Source organism: Acinonyx jubatus, chromosome A1 (assembly GCF_027475565.1).
Source record: "Acinonyx jubatus isolate Ajub_Pintada_27869175 chromosome A1, VMU_Ajub_asm_v1.0, whole genome shotgun sequence".
Lineage (NCBI taxonomy): Eukaryota > Metazoa > Chordata > Mammalia > Carnivora > Felidae > Acinonyx > Acinonyx jubatus.
Genome location: NC_069380.1, coordinates 47,453,688 through 47,471,662, shown reverse-complemented (window position 1 = coordinate 47,471,662; position 17,975 = coordinate 47,453,688). Strand labels below are relative to the sequence as shown.

Genomic DNA, 17,975 nt, shown 5'->3' with positions numbered 1-17,975 from the left:
TGAAATAGATAAGATAATATTTTTTGCTAATAAGTTTGTAAGAGGCTTCTGGGCTACAATGAAGGCCTAGGACATAGTAAGTACTCAAGAGCATTTACTCTTATTGTTGTTGTTGTTGATTTGATTATTATTTTCTAAGATGAAACTGGAGAACCTTGGGCTGACTATATTAAGCTAAGCTGAGAGACATAGAAGACATGATACATAAAGAAGAAATGTGAAGACAATTGTTTGAGACAGTGGTTCTCAAACATCAGTGTATATTAGAATTACCAGAAGGCCTGTTAAGATACAGATTGCTGGCCTCCACTCCCGAGTTTCTGTCAGTAAGTCTGGGGTGAGGAAAGAGAATTTGCATTGCAAACTTGTTCTCAGTTGATGCTGTTGTGACTGGTCTGTGCGCACAATGCTTCGGGCAGCACAAATTTAGAGTATTTCTCTTTTAGAAAAGTTTGATTTTTTTTTTTTTTTTGCCAACGGTTCATTCAAAACATGGCCACATATTTCTATATTTTTCTTCTGAGAAAGCAGGGTTGAGGTGTTGCCCATGTGTAAATTACCCATGTTAGGTTGAGGCTTCTCACTTAATAGACTTATGAATTGAGAGTCTGTAACGTTCCAGACACTGCACTAGGTCCTGGAAAACATCAGTGGGTAAGACAGACACCCTCCCTGCCCTCATGGACCTAATGGCCTCCTGAGGTGATAAACGTTAAGCAAATAATTACATGAATGCAAAATTACATTTGCTTTTGAGTAAAAAACAAACAAACAAAACAAAACTTTAATTCCCATATCAACTCTGAAATAGATAGTACAGATATTATGGTTCCTATTTATGGCTAAGGAAAAAGGACAGAATCAAACAATTTTCATTTAAGGCTAGCATTTGAATTCATTTAAATTATTTAAAAAAATTTTTTAATGTTTATTTATTTTTGAGAGAGAGACAGAGCATGAGTGGGGGAAGGGCAGAGAGAGAGAGAGGGAGACACAGAATCCCAAGCAGGCTCCAGGCTCCGAGTTGAGCTGTCAGCACAGAGCCCGACCCGCGGCTCAAACCCATGAACTGTGAGATCATGACCTGAGTGGAAGCCGAAGTAGGTAGCTCAACCAACTGAGCCACCCACGAGCCCCTGAATTCATTTAAATTCTCAATGCAAATAGAGTTAAAAGACTTTCTTAAAGTCACAGGAGTAATTGGTGTCAAGGCTGAAATTAGACTTTTATTTGGATTTTCTTTTCATACTGTCTGAAAACTAAAAGCATGGCCTTGGTGTTTTATAGCACATATACTATATATAACATCCCAGCTATGTTAGTAGGAACAAAATAATAACAAGGGAGCTAGCAGGCAACATAAATAGACTTTCTGCCACACTGATGTAGAGCATTGTGTGGTATTTATAATATAACTTCATTTCTCCTTCTCTTGGTGGCCTAGAAGCCAGTCATTATTCTTTTATTATATTACTTGGTCGCTGTTTTTCTTGCTGGATTTTTAGAATGTATTGTCAGAAGTACACTTGACCGTGTCTGATGGATTAGTGCAAGTCATTTATTTTTAAAATTGGAGACTTTGTTTAAAATAGTTCACAATTTCTGAAAGCAAGTCACTTTTCAAAATGTTCGTAATATAATTGTAATTCTTCTGCAAAACACCTCTCAGTCAGGTACTCACTGACCTTGTCAATTTTTTTTTCTCAGTTCTAAAAACAAGGAAACTAAAAAGTTCATAGAAGTAAATAAGGAATATTGCTAATAATACACATTAAAAGAGCATGATGAGAAAGCTATATTTAAAGTCAAATTTTAGGGAATTAAAATTTTAAGTTATATAAGACATATCCATTATATGAATATTTTAGCTCTGGAAATTAGATACTAGCCTCAATTAAATAATTCTGAACCTGGGTGCCAGGAATCCTACTTCTAGATGGGTGGGAGTAAGGTGCAAATCATGGTGCCCTTCATTACCATGAATATATGATCACAGAGTTTTAAAGGCACAGAACCAGATTAAAAACTCAAGTTAAAGTAGCATTTCTAGAGTCCAAAGAAAACATGGAAAATCATCTCCTCTTACTTCTCATTACATCAATGAAGAAACCAAGTCCCAGAGAAGAAATGATCACATGGGCAAACTCCCAATCTCCTGACTCCCTGTCTGATGTTTGTCTCCGAACTATGGCAGTGATGTAATGTTTTGTAAATTTTAAGGCATCCCTACCTCTTCTTCACTCCTATGGCTGTTCCTTTAGCCCAGGCAGATTGGAAACTTCTTGTACACAGTGCCAAAAGAGACAAATTATCAAGTTGAGAAAGTCTATTCTTGGCTTTGGTATCTTATAAACCTAGACCCTAGAATGAGACAAAAGATTTGGAACAACGAACGCATAATGATGTAAGAGCAAGACTTCTTGACCTAAGCTAGATAAAGATTATCTGGGATGAGGAAGGAGAAATTCAGAAAGTAGATGCAGAGAACTTACATATTGTTGGTTTCTGAGAGGGGGGCCAGTGATCTGCTTTTCCTTAGTCAAGCGTCTAGCAAATGCCATAGAAACCAGGGATGCAGTTGGAACGTCCAAGAGCAAAGTGGATCTGAGTCCTCTGCCATTGGAGAGGGAGAAAGTTTCCAATATCTCTAGCTTTCATGACTGGATACAGAAGCAGTGTTGGGCAGACAGGCCCCAAACAACCTCACCAAGTTCTCCATCGTCCTGTGGAACAACAACGCACAAGTTCAATTGTAACAAATAGAAATAAACATTAAGTTCACTTACAGAGAAATTTCTTGTACAAAAGAGTCTCTAGGTGACTTTTTGCCCACTCTAAATATTACTGCTTATTTGGCATAAAATGTAGTTTTCCCCAAATGGCAAAATAGTTGGTTTTCTGAATTCCACTAAAAAATAATGATTTGATCCAATAAGTTGACATGTAAAATGGCCTTAAATATCATTTTAGGAAACGTGGCAACTCCTCTTTTAAATGAAACACTGTTGTGAAGAACAATTTATGTCTTGAAACATTTTAATGTAAAACTCGTGTTGGTATTACATTTTGGATTTGAAGACCAACTCAGCCCCCATACATTCCCATCTTACATCCTGTGTTATGAAGCTTCCAGAAATTCTACTGTAGTGAGGGCCTCTAGACAGGACCTCCCAGCTTCCTTAGGGACACACCCCCAGCTCACTTGCAGCAGAGTACATTATCATTTCCTATTTTAATCCAAGTTTTTCTTCTTACTTTGCAGTGTTATTATTATTTACACATTTCAGATGTTCCTATATTTATTCCTGAAGTACATGCAATTAATTTCCAGCTAACATTTACACATGCCCTTGAAGGCTACCTTTGGTATCCTCTTTTTTTAAAAAAGGCACTGTGGGTCTACTCTCTATATGTGTAGGAGGCATCAGGAAGCAGCATGTCCTGATAGTTTAAGCTCAGGCTTTGGAGTCCCTCCAGGCTCTATCACCGACTGGCTTTGGGTCTGCAGGCAAGTCATTTAACCTCTCTATACCTCTGTTTCCTCATTTATAAAATGAAGATCATGATAGTTCCTACCTCATGGACTTGCAAGAGTTAACTGTAACTGTAAAATACTTAGTGCAATTCCTGGCAAATGGTTAGTGTTCAAGAAATGTCAACTATTACTATTATGTGACCTAGGAAGATGTGTTTGCCACATCTGTTCCCCTACCTACACACACACACACACACACACACACACACACACACATATTTTCTTCCCCACTTTGTGCTATTTTATTCCTTAATAAATACTTGTTGAATGTGTTATGAATGGACCATTTGCTTTCAGTTTTCAGTTCAATAAACCTTAATTAAACCCACACCATGTATCAGACACTATGGTAATGAGACAACAAAATGAATAAAATGTAGTATCTGTTCTTCATCTTACAGTGTAGGAGAGACTTAATTAATAACTTCACATTTGCACACGTTGACAGGGAAGGGGCACTTGAGAATCACTGGAGACTTCCTGGAGGTGGCAATCACTGACTTGAATCTTGAACCATGTGTAAGAGTTGGGCAGGTGAAGAATGGTGAGTAGGTCCTCCACAGGAGGAAACAACATGAAGACATGGTATGGGGGGGGGGGGACATTTGCAGGGATCAAAGCAAGGGTAAAAATGGAGGCTACATACCTTATGTCTAAATATATAAAAGTAATAAAACATGGTAACACCCTGCTACATATGTTTTATCCTCCTACCTTGACAAATGTTCCTTCATAACATCCTAGAAGGCCAAGCTATATGTGGGAATACTGGAGCTTATTGGAATTCCAGGCTAGAAATGTGACTGTGAAGAGAGAGTCAGCCCTTAGCCTGTAGCCTACCTTTCTCTTTTCTCACCCCTGGCTCCATCTTCCACCTCCCTTTCTTCAGAAACAGTGGTAAGATTTGCCCCCAGCCCGCCTACCTCAGACCTGCCCAGGGTCATAGTCTATTGTTTGGAGCACAAACCTTGGGTAATTTGTCCAGGGAATTCAAGAGAGCAGACATCAGTAGTCTGGTTCACAAGGAGAAAGGATAGACTGTGAGTGAATTCTTCCTTAGTCACCTGGACAGCTCATCTGTGAGGAAGACCAGAGAGCATCAGAACCAGGCCCCTGGAAAGCAGAGATCATAAAACAGATACCCTGTGTGCCTGAGTCTAAGGGTTATACTTAAGGAAAATCACACTTCTCCATATGAAAGCATAAAGAATAAGGCAGAGAGTGGGATAGGACACTGGAGGGGTTACATAAGAGCCATGCAATGGACATTCTTTTTATTCCATGAAGACTGAACTTGAATCTGTTGGTTTAGTAGAATTATGGAAAGATTTGGCAAAAAAGAAATGTCATGATTACATTTTTAAAGTAAATTTTAAAGTAAAAATTTGGAGGTCAGATTGGGGATCAAGAGTCAAAATAAGACAGAGGTAGAGGGTCCAGTTCTGGGACACTCCAGTTGAGAGATGAAGTTAAATTTGTGGAGATGAGAAGATGGGTCAATACACATTTTGGAGGTAAAATTGATATGAATTACCAATTGTCTGGAGTTGAGGGTGGAAAAGAGTGAGAGACAGAAGATGAGAGAGGGTAGAGGTTGACTCCATGTTTTTGCTCAGTGGCCGTGTATGTTGGTTTTCTATTGCTGTCACAACAAATTATCACAAATTTAGCAGTTTGAAACCATACCCATTATCTCCCAGTGCATCTCACCTAGGTCCCCTGCTTAGATACTCATAAAGCTGGGTTCCATTTCCTTCTGGGAGATTCCGTGATGAATCTGCTTCAGGTTATGTGTTCAATTTAGTTCCTTGAGTTATAGCACTTAGGCCCTCATTTGCTTGCTGGCTGTTAGCTGAGGATTGGTCTTTGCTCCTAGAGGATGCAGGGATTCTTTCTCATGCTTTCCCTATGGGACCCTTCCAGCAACAGGGGATAAAGTCCCCCAGCTCCAAAATAATTTTTCTACTTTTAAAACTAATGGGATTAGACTGTGCCCATTCAGATAATCTAGGATAATCTCCCCATCTCAAGGTCCTTAACCTTAATCACATCTGCAAAACCCTTTGCACCCTGTAACACAATGTATTCACAGGTTCCAGGGATTAGGGGAGCCTGAAGATTAGGGGATAATATTTAGGGGGGGCCATTCTGCCTATCATAGACTGTTAAAAAGCTCCTGGATTTAGTCTAACCAAGCTTCTCATTTGACAGATGTTTCTTGTCTGAGGCCAACCAGCTGGTTGGTGGCAGAAGTTGGGTAAAAATCCAGCCTTCCTGATTTCTGGGCCAGGTCATCCATGACCATGCAATTAGTAGCCCCTGACTCTACCTCCTTCAACCCCACCCAATTGCTCTCTATCAAATCACCTTGTTTATTTCCTTCGTTGAGTCCATGAGACCCTCAGATTACATTATTAAGTTTATTCATTTACTGACTGTCTTCTTTTACAAGTATTTAAACTCCCTATTGAGCTAGAAGTCTAAAGTAGGGATTTTTGTCTGATTTTCTCACCACTGAATCTTCAGTGCTGCAAATAGTTTTGGTACACAGTTGAATCAATAAATGAATGATGATGATAAGATTTGGCCTGAGTTTGTGAGTCTAGAAAAACAAACAAAATTATAGTTCAGAATATTTTCAGTCGTCACGTTGTTATTCCAAAACATGTCCAGTTATCCTCTAATTCATTTGGCAAACGCTCTTGATTTGAAATATGCATTTGCAGTATAGCCACTCAAATAAGAATGTCAACATCCAAGTCAGTTGAGATGGACTATGGTTGGATTTTCCTTGACTGTTGTATTGAATTGTGCATCCAAAGAGGCCGTTTTAACCTTCTACAGTAATGCATCTTCCATGAGTGGTCTTATGAAAATAAATCAGCAATATTAAGGTATCATTTTGCTTTATATTTAACATATTAATGAGTGTTACTGGGGCCAGTTGGACATTTGCATATGTTTGTATTTCCTATGGTGTTTTTTAATAAATTTTACCTCTATTTAAACCTTACTTGTCACTGGGGCTTGGAAATAACTCAAGAGGTCATGTTGCCCACCATTACCCTTAAATCTTAAGTATATGAAAACCATAAAGTCAGCTGAGTTGCTATTTCTTAAATTGCCTCCAAAAAATAAACTTCCTTACTAAAAGTTACAAGTTGCACAACTAGTAAAGCAAGTATATTCTTTATAAGGCTTACCCTTTTTTTGCACTGCTTTTTAAATTGCATTGACTTAATTATCCTCTTGTATTTATTTCAGTGAACAGAGTAACATCAAAATAATTTATATCCTTTATTCTTCTTCAGGCTTCCAGCATAGATGATAGCAATAAAGTTAGCTTTTATTCACTGAGAGTTTTTTTTTTTTAAAGGAATGACTACATAGTCTTCCAAGTTACATCTCATTTATGAGACTTCAAAGTGAACACAGTATTTAAAATTTTTTTTAATGTTGATTTATTTTGAGAGAGAGGGAATGTGTGGGAGAGGGGCAGAGAGAGAGGGAGAGAGAGAATCCCAAGCAGGCTCCACACTTTCAGTGCAGAGTCCCACGTGGGGCTCAAACTCACGAACCAGGAGATCGCAACTGGAGTGAAATCAAGAGTTGGACGCTTAATCAACTGAGCCACCCAGGCGCCCTGTGAACATAGTATTTTAATGAAGCCCGAATTAATGATGTGTGTAGCAAGTGAGTGCCTTGTCCTACCCGCATACGTGTTCCTCAAGAAACACAAGCATTTCCTTTCTGATCTCTGACTCTTCTTTGGGTCTACTGTGGATTAGAAAGTAATGGTGCCACCTGACGTGAGTTCTAAGTGCACTTAGGTAGGAATTAATTTAAAATACATTCCAGAAACATGAAAACAGTCAACACAGTAAGCTCATCCATATTTCCTTGAATATCTGATCTCTGCAGTCAGTTCTTTGCTTGCTTATAGGCCAATTTTTAAATCTCATTACATACGCGTTTTCTGCCGTTGTCATTTCACACATTTCTGATTCACTTTTAGTGGGTGTGTGCTCAGGCATGGAAACTCATTTTATTCAAGAAATGTACACAGCTTCATGTAGGGTGAGACCTCACTACTGAGGGGCTGCTAGGGGACAGCAAACATGCGGCTCTGACGCTGGGCATTGCTGGTGGTGTTCCTTGGATCCTGCATGGTCTTAATGGACAATTGCAAGAAGGGTTGTACAAGCTGAATTTAGGTTCAAGGTTTTTTTGTTTGTTTGTTTTATGGGGTATTTATTTATTTATTTAGAGAAAGAGAGAATGCAAGTGGCGAGGGGCAGAGAGAGAGAGAGAGAGAGAACCCCCAGCAGGCTGCAGGTTCTGCATTGTCAGTGCAGAACCCGATGCGGGGCTCAAACTTAGGAACCAGGAGATAATGACCTGAGCAGAAGTTGGAAGCTTAACTGACTGAGCCACCCAGGCACCCCTGTTTGTTTGTTTTTAATGAGCTATTTTAGAAACAATTTCAAGCTTGTCTAGAACTATAATTCCTGGATACTTCCCACCCACCCTCCATCCCCATCTGGCTCTAATTTTCTTTCTTGTAGCTTTACATTCTGCAGAGGTAACTTTCTACTCTGTACTATTAAAGATAGAACTAGAAAGCAAGCAATGCTAGGTGTGGAAACAGCTCCACAGTTTGCTAGTCAACATTATTGTAACCTGATTTAGGAATAATGCACAGAGGAAAAGGGAGTCGGGTATCACAGCACATAATCTGCAACCTTAAGGTTCTATCACTGTTGCTTCTTACTGCTACACTTTCATACGTCCCTTAATGTGGATTGTGACCACAATATGATCAGATGCACATTTTGACTTATTCTCACTTTTCATGTGTAATTAATTCAGATTTCATTAGATTTCACAATTTTTTAAATATGAAATTATGACTTCTTTAACCCTGTGTCAATCCTTTCAGTGACAGTTTGCATGGCTACCATTATGGACTAGGTAAAACATTGTCTGACCCAAAATATAAGGAAACCTGTGCCTTTATTGCATAAATATTCTAGATTCTCCTTACTCCACTTTGATGAACGCTTCTAATTCAAAGACCTAAAAAAGGGTGTATTAATTCTATTCCTAAATCCTTACATTTTTCCCTCTGGGAAGTCAGTGAAGTTTTTCCTGCATTTTGCATATTGTTGAACAATTGCTACTTGGAAGTTTTGCTTTTGTTCCATATGTACAGCTTTTCACAACTAATGCCAAGACTCACTTTCTTTTTATATCTACAGGGCTGTGTGCCCAGAAGTGGAGTGGTTACTTGTTATCAAAAATGCCCCTTAGGGAAATATATGATTTCTTTGAAAATAATATCATCACCTTCAAAACCAGGTTCTTTCCTGTATGACTAAATAAAATATACATGTGCATTCTTTTTACACCCACAATTGGCTGGTTTCTTTAATGGATAATAAACCGGTCCCAACCTTCCCAGATCAAAGGAGACACAATGGATAAAGATATTACAGACACAGAAACATATCATAACCCCCACCCCACCCCCACAATTTGGCATATTACTAGTTACATATCACTTATTGCTATACTTTTTTCTCTATTTCACAGCTTTCTCATACCCTCATGCCTTATCAGAGAGTCTGGTGTAAATTAAATCAGATAGAAAAAACTACAAAAATCTAGACAATTGGATAAATAGGGCAAAATATTTTCACCCTGTTGACTGAAACATTGGGAAAATGTACCTCTTTCTGAACCAACTCATATTCTAGTAGTGTTTTTAAACATTTTAAAACATAAAATAATTAAATTATTAGAAAGCCAAAAAAAAAAAAAAAGCTCACCTTGAGTAAGGAGCACAGTTATAGGAATCATTTTCCAAAGAAGACAAATATGTGTGGATAAGTACTGCATAAAAAAGAGAAATAGTTACTTTAATAGCACTCAGGCAAATGACTGAAAGAGTAAAATCTACATCTTGCTCTCTCTTGTGTAATTCTTAATTAACACATGAAAATGAGCTGCATTAAGAGTGCAAAAGTCTGGAGAGAGAAGAGTGGGGCTGGATCTTGGGAAATAGGATTAACTGGGCTAATATCTTCTAGTCACTGATGATACCTGTGGACGATCAGGAGCTGGGAGAAGGAGAGCCATATGGATACTAACACCTGGTTGACTGAGTCCTGGGTCTTTAGCACTTGGTTTGTGAGTCCCTCCCAAATCAGTCCCTCCTAAAGTAGTAAGTAGACATCATATCCTAAGCTTCATAAGGCTGAAAACCTAATGGTCACAATCCACACTGGCAACAATATTATGGATGAGTAAAAAACAGCACTGAGACTGTGAAGTGTCAACACACCCACAACTATTAGCGTGCATCTCTCATGTAAATGTGGAGGTCATTGGATTATGTTCTGACATGGTTCTTCATCTGAGACATACAAGGGTCCAGAAGCCTCACCAGTCAGAGTTGGGAGTGGATCTCACATTTGAAAGAATAATAATGAGGTTATTCTTTCTGTCCAGCATTAGGGGGAGTTGGATCTGCAGATAGGACATCAGGTAAATGAAAGAAGTCAGACTTTAGGGGGATTTGGAATCTCTGACTATGTTTCCAACTACTAGGAAATCCTCTACCTTTAGGAATTATGGCTTTTTGAGTCCTGGGGTAAAAACAAACAAACAAACACAGAGATTTTCCTGAATTGAAGATTCTCAGGAGATTTTGTTGACTTAATTACATCTTCATACATTCTAGGAGCAGATCATGAATGTGTCAAAAATACTTCTACAAGTTTTTCCTTCCCTTCCCTTCCCTTCCCTTCCCTTCCCTTCCCTTCCCTTCTCTCTCTCATGCATATGTGGGCACACACATATGCAAAACAATAACCCTTCCCTCATTTTAGCATATTCCAGTTTCTCTCAGTTCCTCACTCAGCCGTCACCATTATAGTGCACATCCCATAATAAGCAGCAAATTATCACCAGAGATAACAATGTGATATTTACCACCAATTTGGCCCTAGAGATCTTTCTTATCATTTTTCTTGTGAGCTTTCAATCTTATTACAGAGAGAGAACACATGTCCTTGACCACTGAAGTTATTTCCAGATAAATCTACACCTGAATGAATATCTGTGTACTAAAAGTATCTCCTGGATTCTGCCTTGTGTCCCATGTCAGTAGGTCAAGTGAATATCCAAATTACACTGATCTTTCATGCCACCTAGGCAGAATGGGAAGGCAGCCGTTCTCGGAAGGAATGCACCTTATCACTGTTTGATAGATAAGCACAAGTAGTGTGGAAACCAGCTGTTACAGTGCTGGATCTGAAGAGCATAAGGAAGAGAAACCAATTCAGATCTTCCTGCTTAAGTAGCAGACCAACAGAGCTCCTCCAGTTATAATAGAAGCCTACCCTCAGCACTGCTCCAGCATGGGAAGGGGTGTCAACCACTGTGTCAATGGGATTAGAAGCTCGGGGGAAGGGAAGCCAAGCAAGATGTCCTTTTGCTTCCTGGGGTCTCATGAATAGGACAGATGCAGCATACCTCTCAACCAGGAGAAATTTTTTTTTTCAATAAATCACTTTATTAACATTCTTTCTGTTTTGTAATATTAATATTTCTGATAACTAATGAGACTCTTTTTAAATGTATTTTTTATTTATATTGAAGTTAGTCACCATATAGTATAGTCTTGGCTGCAGGAGTAGAACCCAGTGATTCATCTCTTACATATGACACCCAGTGCTCATCCTGAAAAGTGTCCTCCTCAATGCTCATCACCCATTTAACCCATCCCTCCACCCCACCTCCAGCAACCCTTAGTTTGTTCTCTGTATTTAAGAGTGTCTTATGGATTGCCTTCCTCTCTGTTTTTATCTTATTTTTCCTTCCCTTCCTCTGTGTTCTTCTGTTGAGTTTCTCAAATTCCACTTATGAGTGAAATCATGTGATACCTGTCTTCCTCTGTCTTTGATTATTTCACTTAGCATAATACCCTCCAGTTCCATCCATATTGTTGCAAATGGCAAGATTTCATTCTTTTTGATCACCAAGTAGTATTCCATTGTGTGCATGTGTGTGTGTGGTATGTGTGTATATGTATATGTATACACGCATATATACATACTCTCTCTGTATATATCACTTTTTTAATGCTTATTTATTTTTGAGAAAGAGAGAGTTCATGCACAAGCAGGGGAGGGGCAGAGAGAGACGGACACAGAGAATGCCAAGCAAGCTCGGCGCTGACAGCAGAGAGTCTGATATGGGGTCCGATCTCATGAACCATGAGATCATGACCGAGCCAAAGTTGGTCACTTAACCAACTGAACCACCCAGGTGCCCCATACCACTTCTTCTTTATCCATTCATCAGTTGATGGACATTTGGGTTCTTTCTATAATTTAACTATTGTTGATAGTGCTAGTATAAATATTGGGGTGCGTGTGTCCCTTTGAATCAGCATTTTTGTAACCTTTGGGTAAATTCTCAGTAGTGTAATTGTTGGGTGGTGGGGTAGTTCTATTTTTAGCTTTTTGAGGAACCTCCATACTGTTTTCCAGAGTGGCTGCACCAGTTTGCATTCCCACCAATAGTGAAAAAGGGTTCCCCTTTCTCTGCATCCTCGCCAACATCTGTCAGTTCTTGAGTTGTTCCTTTTAGCCATTTGGAGTGGTGTAAGGTGGTATCTCATTGTGGTTTTGATTTGCATTTCCCTGATGATGAGTGAGGTCAAGCATTTTTTCATGTGTCTGTTTGCTATCTGGATGTCCTGTGTGCAATTTCACCTGACTTCTACAAAAGTAGACTGCACTTACAATCATAAATTTCTCCTCCATTTGCAACCAAGTTGACTCCAGAGATAAAGCTTAAATGAGACTTGCATTGGTTTCCCAGGGTTGCTGTAGCAACCTATCACAAACTGAGTGGCTTAAAAAACAAAAGTTTATCTCACAATTTTGGAGGTGAGAATTCTAAAATCAAGGCATCAGCAGAACTAGTCCTCTCTGAAGGCTGTGAGGGAAAGATCTCTTCAAGGTCTCTTTTCTTGGCTTGTCAATGACTGAGCTTCCAGAGTTGTTCATTTTAATCATTCTGACCAGTGTGAGGTGGTATCTCAGTGTGGTTTTGATTTGTATTTCCCTGATGCTGAGTGAGGTTGAGCATCTTTTCATGTGTCTGTTTGTCATCTGGATGTTTTCTTTGGAAGAGTGTCTTTCATGTTTTCTGCCCATTTCTTCACTGGATAATTTTTTTTGGGGGGGGGTGTTGAGTTTGGTAAGTTCTTTATAGATTTTGGATACTAGCCCTTTATCCGATATGTCACTTGCAAATGTCTTTCCCTATTCTGTCAGTTGCCTTTTAGTTTTGTTGATTGTTTCCTTTGCTGTGCAGAAACTTTTTATCTTGATGAGGCCCCAATAGTTCATTTTTGCTTTTATTTCCCTTGCCTCCAGAGACAAGTCAAGTAAGAAGCTGCTGCGGTTTAGGTCAAAGAAGTTGCTGTCTGTTTTCTCCTGTAGGATTTTGATGGTTTCTTGTCTCACATTTAGCTCTTTCATCCATTTTGAGTTTATTTTTGTGTATGGTGTAAGAAAGTGGTCCAGTTTCAACCTTCTGCATGTTGCTGTCCAGTTTTCCTAGCACCATTTGCTAAAGAGACTGTCTTTTTTCCATTGGATACTCTTTCCTGCTTTGTCAAAAGATTAGTTGGCCATACATTTGTGTGTCCATTTCTGGGTTCTCTGTTCTGTTCCATTGATCTAAGTGTCTGTTTTTGTTCCAGTACCATACTGTCTTGATAATTACAGCTTTGTAATATAGCTTGAAGTCCGGGATTGTGATGCCTCCAGCTTTGGTTTTCTTTTTCAACATTACTTTGGCTATTCATGGTCTTTTGTGGTTCCATACAAATTTTAGGACTGTTTGTTCTAGCTCTGTGAAGAATGCTGGTGTTATTTTGATAGGGATTGGAAGAAAATGTTAATAGTACCTGTTCTAACGTCTAGAGGCAGGCACTGTCTGTGTTTATTTCTCTTATTTTCATCCCTTTGCCAATGGTCAGTTCTCAGTGAAGCCTGAGTATCAGGATCAAATCCCAACTGAGATGCTTCCTAAGCATCCAAGAGTTCTGGGCCCCACCACAGGCTTACACTATATCTCAGTTTCTGTAAAGTGTGAGGTTAAATTCTGTTATGGATTGAGTTGTGATTCTTTTCCAAAAATGGATATGTTGGTAACTCCTAGTACCTCAGAATGTGACCTTATTTAGAGATAGAGTCTTTACAGAGATAATCTAGTTAAAATGCAGTTATTAGTGTGGGTCCTAATCCAAAATGACTTGTGTCCTTATAAAAAGGGGAAATTTGGACAGAAACAGATGTGCATAGAGGAAAAACAATGCAAAAAACACAGGGAGCCTGCTAATTGGATCCATCGTGTATTTTCTAGCTAAGTATATTCAAGAAATGATTTTATTTCTCAGAACATTAGTCTTCCTGCCTAAAAGAGGGTTAAAATACCTTCCTCTAGGTACTTGTTTGGTTTCAACTGAACACCAAGTGTAGTATGCCTCAGTGTACTAAGCACTCAATGCATGTCAGTTCCTTTTTCCTTCTGTTCCACTTTTCCCATCAGTCAAATTTAGTAAACACTCAAATGTCTCTGTGACGCAAATTCCTCATCTAAAAATGAGGAAATTAATAGAACTGATTTTAACTTTGTAGCATGGTTGTGTGGATGCATGAGTAACTAAAAGCAGGGAGCGTCAACTGGGTGCATTAGAGCAGCCAAGAACCGTTAGTACGATTTCTAGTGTACCCTCAGAATGACTAGCTCCCAGCGGGAACACTAGCCACCATTTAATGACACAGCCATTCATCTGAGAATAAAAATGTCAATAGGCAAAATCTAACCAGTTAAACAAATTAATTTTTTTTCTCTAGACGCTTATATCAGCAAAATCTAACCAGTTAAACAAATTAATTTTTTTTTTTTTCTCTAGACGCTTATATCCTTTACCTATTCATTCAGCTAAACTTTATTTTCCTGTGTCAGGGACTGAACCCGCACATGATGCCGATCCAAGATATACAAGGTATCCAATATTCCACTTTAGCAACTCTCCCAAGTCCTTTTTACACAATTTCACCTTATACATAAAAAGAAGGGAAAAGTCCCCGATGTAAAGGATATGGGGATCTCCTGGTTTCTATGGAAGTAGAGTGTGTTTATGATCAAAATTTCTCCTTGATTTGGAACCAAGTAGGCTCCAAAGATAAAGATTAAATGGAACTTAATATATCCAATGAATCTAAGCACCAGTAACTGAAGCAAGACCGTCAAAATTAGGTCTCACCTTAGATTTCAGGTAATTCTTTTAGAAAATAGATAAATGTAAACATCATCTGTCAGGTGTGAAAAACTTCCAGGTAAAAGATTTTTCTTCTTTCTTCTTGATTTAATTCTATTAAGTAGTGTGGTTCAGAAATGTCCACATAATTGTACTAATTTCCATAATAAAATTAAAATGGGAAAGAGGAAAAATAGACAGTCTTGAATGAAGAAGAAATGGAAGGGAAATGCTTCCACAGTTTTAATCTCAGGTCTATCTACTTTTGCAAAGTTACATGGCTTTGAGGAAATACTCTAGAAAAAAAATGAAAAGTCTACTGGCTTTTGTTTCAAATAAGTTAAATACTAGCCAGAATGATTGGGTAGTTAACTCGATTCTCCATTTTTTGGTTTATATTTAGTTTGTATTTAGGCAGGCATCAATACAGTAGGAAATCTTTTTCCTAAGTAAAGCAAAGAATGTTGCCCACAATCATGAATGAGCATCATTGCCAAGGGATGAAAATCCCTCATGGGCAGTGTTATTTAGGTAGTTCTATCACCATGGGGACGTCAGAGTGGAGAACAGTGGGCATCTTGTGAGATCCTCACCTGAGGGAATGAAACTTGCCAGCACCTCTGCAAAGGAAAACATTTAGCATTCTACTTGCACAGGTCAATCGTGGACACAACAGAGTTTTATTCTTTTTTCAAGTCTAAAGGCAGCTTCTGTGTTTGAGATCTTCCATACATCACTCAGTAACTTCAACATAGACTCTGCTTCCTCATGGAAACTTCTCCTCAAGTTACAAAGTACACGAAAACAAGAGGGAGGGCGCCAGGGGGGAAATTGCACTCTATAGTTGGTTCACTTGTAGAATTTCAACAACAGTGACATTGATCAGATTTACTCCTATGGGAAAATTACAGGAGATGGAATTATTGCCCAGTGGTATAGGCTGACTTCCACTTCTCTATTTTGGGAATAAGAACTCTTTAAGAAATCCTTGAGGTGAATGATTAACACATGCAGATTGCCAAACAACAAAACAGAAGATTTGCAGACCTGGGCAGTGGAACTTGCCATCTGTTGGCTCAGGTTAAAGGGGGCAGAATCCCCTCCAACTCGCACAAAACATAATTTCCCCCATGGAGCTCCAGAAGCACTTCTGTTGACCTGAGTTTTCTACTAGTGGTCTAAAGAGACATAATGCTTTACTGTTTGTTGGAATTTGTCTCTAACTTTTAAAAGAGCAATTTCATTCCCACTAAGAGAGCATTTTCTAGCTCACTTAACCAAACGGGGGGCAAGTTGGACATAAAACCCTCCAGAAAGATCACATTTTATAGAATATTACTGTGTGAACTTCCTTATGAGATATTTTCTTTAACAAAATTCTGTTCTGCAAAAAATGTAAGATGAGCAACAATGTGAGAATGACTAAGCTGAGCCTAGAAAAAATGCAATTAGACACAATGATGCCTATTTAAAAACGATGTTTAAGGTAAAATTAAATCAATCTAGAGGATCCCTTTATAGACTGGGTGTGTAGCCATGGTATGTGCTCTTGGTGTGGTCTTGGGTAGATGTTTAACCTGTCAGGGTACCCATTTCTTCAACTGTCTATTGGGGGCAACAAAAGCACCTCTCACCTGGGGTTGAGAGGATTGAATGAAATGATGCCTGTAAAGGACTCAGGACAGTGACTGCTGTATGGAAGGTGCTAAATAAAGATTTGTCCATATTATCATTTAAAAATATGGGAATCAAGTCTATTGAGAATGCTATCGACTGCCTGATAGAAATATGAAACGTGACTAATCTTGAGGGAATACAAAAATCTAGCCAGTGATGCCGTGTGCACGTAGGATTGGGCAAACCTAGACATGTCTGTGGGATAACAGAGGTGAGCCCTTTAAAGTTGATTGAAGGGCCAAGGGGAACCCTATGAAAAGACTCATTCTAAGTAATAGAGAATGACTCAACAACACAGGGCTGGTGTTTGGGAGGGAGGATTGTGAGAGCCACACCATGCCTTCCATACAGATATTTGGCCTAGTTCCTAAAGAATCCTTGACCAAAAGGCATGGCGTCTCAACAAAAAGGTCAAAAAATCAAAACAAAACAAAATAATTGGGGAAGGATTTCCTAAAAGATGCTTGAAATGTTAGGCGTGCACCGTGGCAGCCTCAGTGTAGCAGCATTGGCCATGATGAAAGACATTGCCGGGAGCTCTGGAAGATTGAGACAGCCTTACAGAGAAATCAATGTTGTGGGCATTCACAGCTTCAGGACAGACACCGCAGAAGGCTGCAGTGTGGGCACGAACAGTGGACCCTGGCGAGGGATCATTCTAAGATCATTGGTAGCATAACTGATGCGGTTGGTGACAGTAGCATTAAAGGTTCTCTCTCCAGGGACCCAGAGCAGGGGAGGAGGATATACTAGGCGAGTGCTGGGTTTCACTGCAGCCATCAGTACAGAGAGCTGTGAATCGCCAGGGGGCTTCGTCTGTGCTCAGTCAGTTGGCCCTCTTTTTTTTGCCACATACATCTATCCAGGTGTTAACACTCATACAACTGTGAGTGAAACACTGAATTCCACTATTATTTTTTTTAATGACATTTAAAATTTTTCGGTGAAATACTCATCAGTGTTCTTGTAGCCACTGCTTCATAAGTTTCTAAACTATGTGTAACTTTTTCAGAAAATAATTAACATAGTAAAACACACAAATCTTAATTGTTGTCGGTCAACAAGCTTTTACAAACAAAACAGATGCGCAACTTTTGGCATACAGTTCTAGATCTGTTTCTTTTGAGAAACGTACACGTTTTGTGTCATTTTTTTAAATCATGAATGCTATTACAGCACATCTCAGTGTTGCGAGGACATCTTATTTTCTTATGATTTTACGTTTATTTGTCCTATGTACTCTATCATTTATTTATTTATTTTTAATGTTTATGTATTTTGAAAGAGAGAGAGAGAATCCTGGGCACTTTCCATACTCAGTGTGGAGCCCCCATGAACCGTGAGATCATGATCTGAGCCAAAATCAAGAGTCAGACACTTAACCGACGGAGCCACCCAGGCGTTCCTGTCCTGTGTACA

At 39.0% G+C, this 17,975-nt stretch overlaps 1 long non-coding RNA gene across 1 annotated transcript in view; it reads left to right on the top strand.

Annotated features, from left to right (window-relative positions):
- Nucleotides 1-3,980: 3,980 nt before the first annotated feature.
- The window catches only part of LOC128314375 (uncharacterized), a 160,404-nt gene continuing 146,409 nt past the window's right edge, over nt 3,981-17,975 (top strand). Inside the window, exon 1 of the long non-coding RNA XR_008295950.1 lies at nt 3,981-4,079. This is a non-coding gene — a long non-coding RNA (uncharacterized LOC128314375). The remainder of the gene's footprint in view (nt 4,080-17,975) is intronic.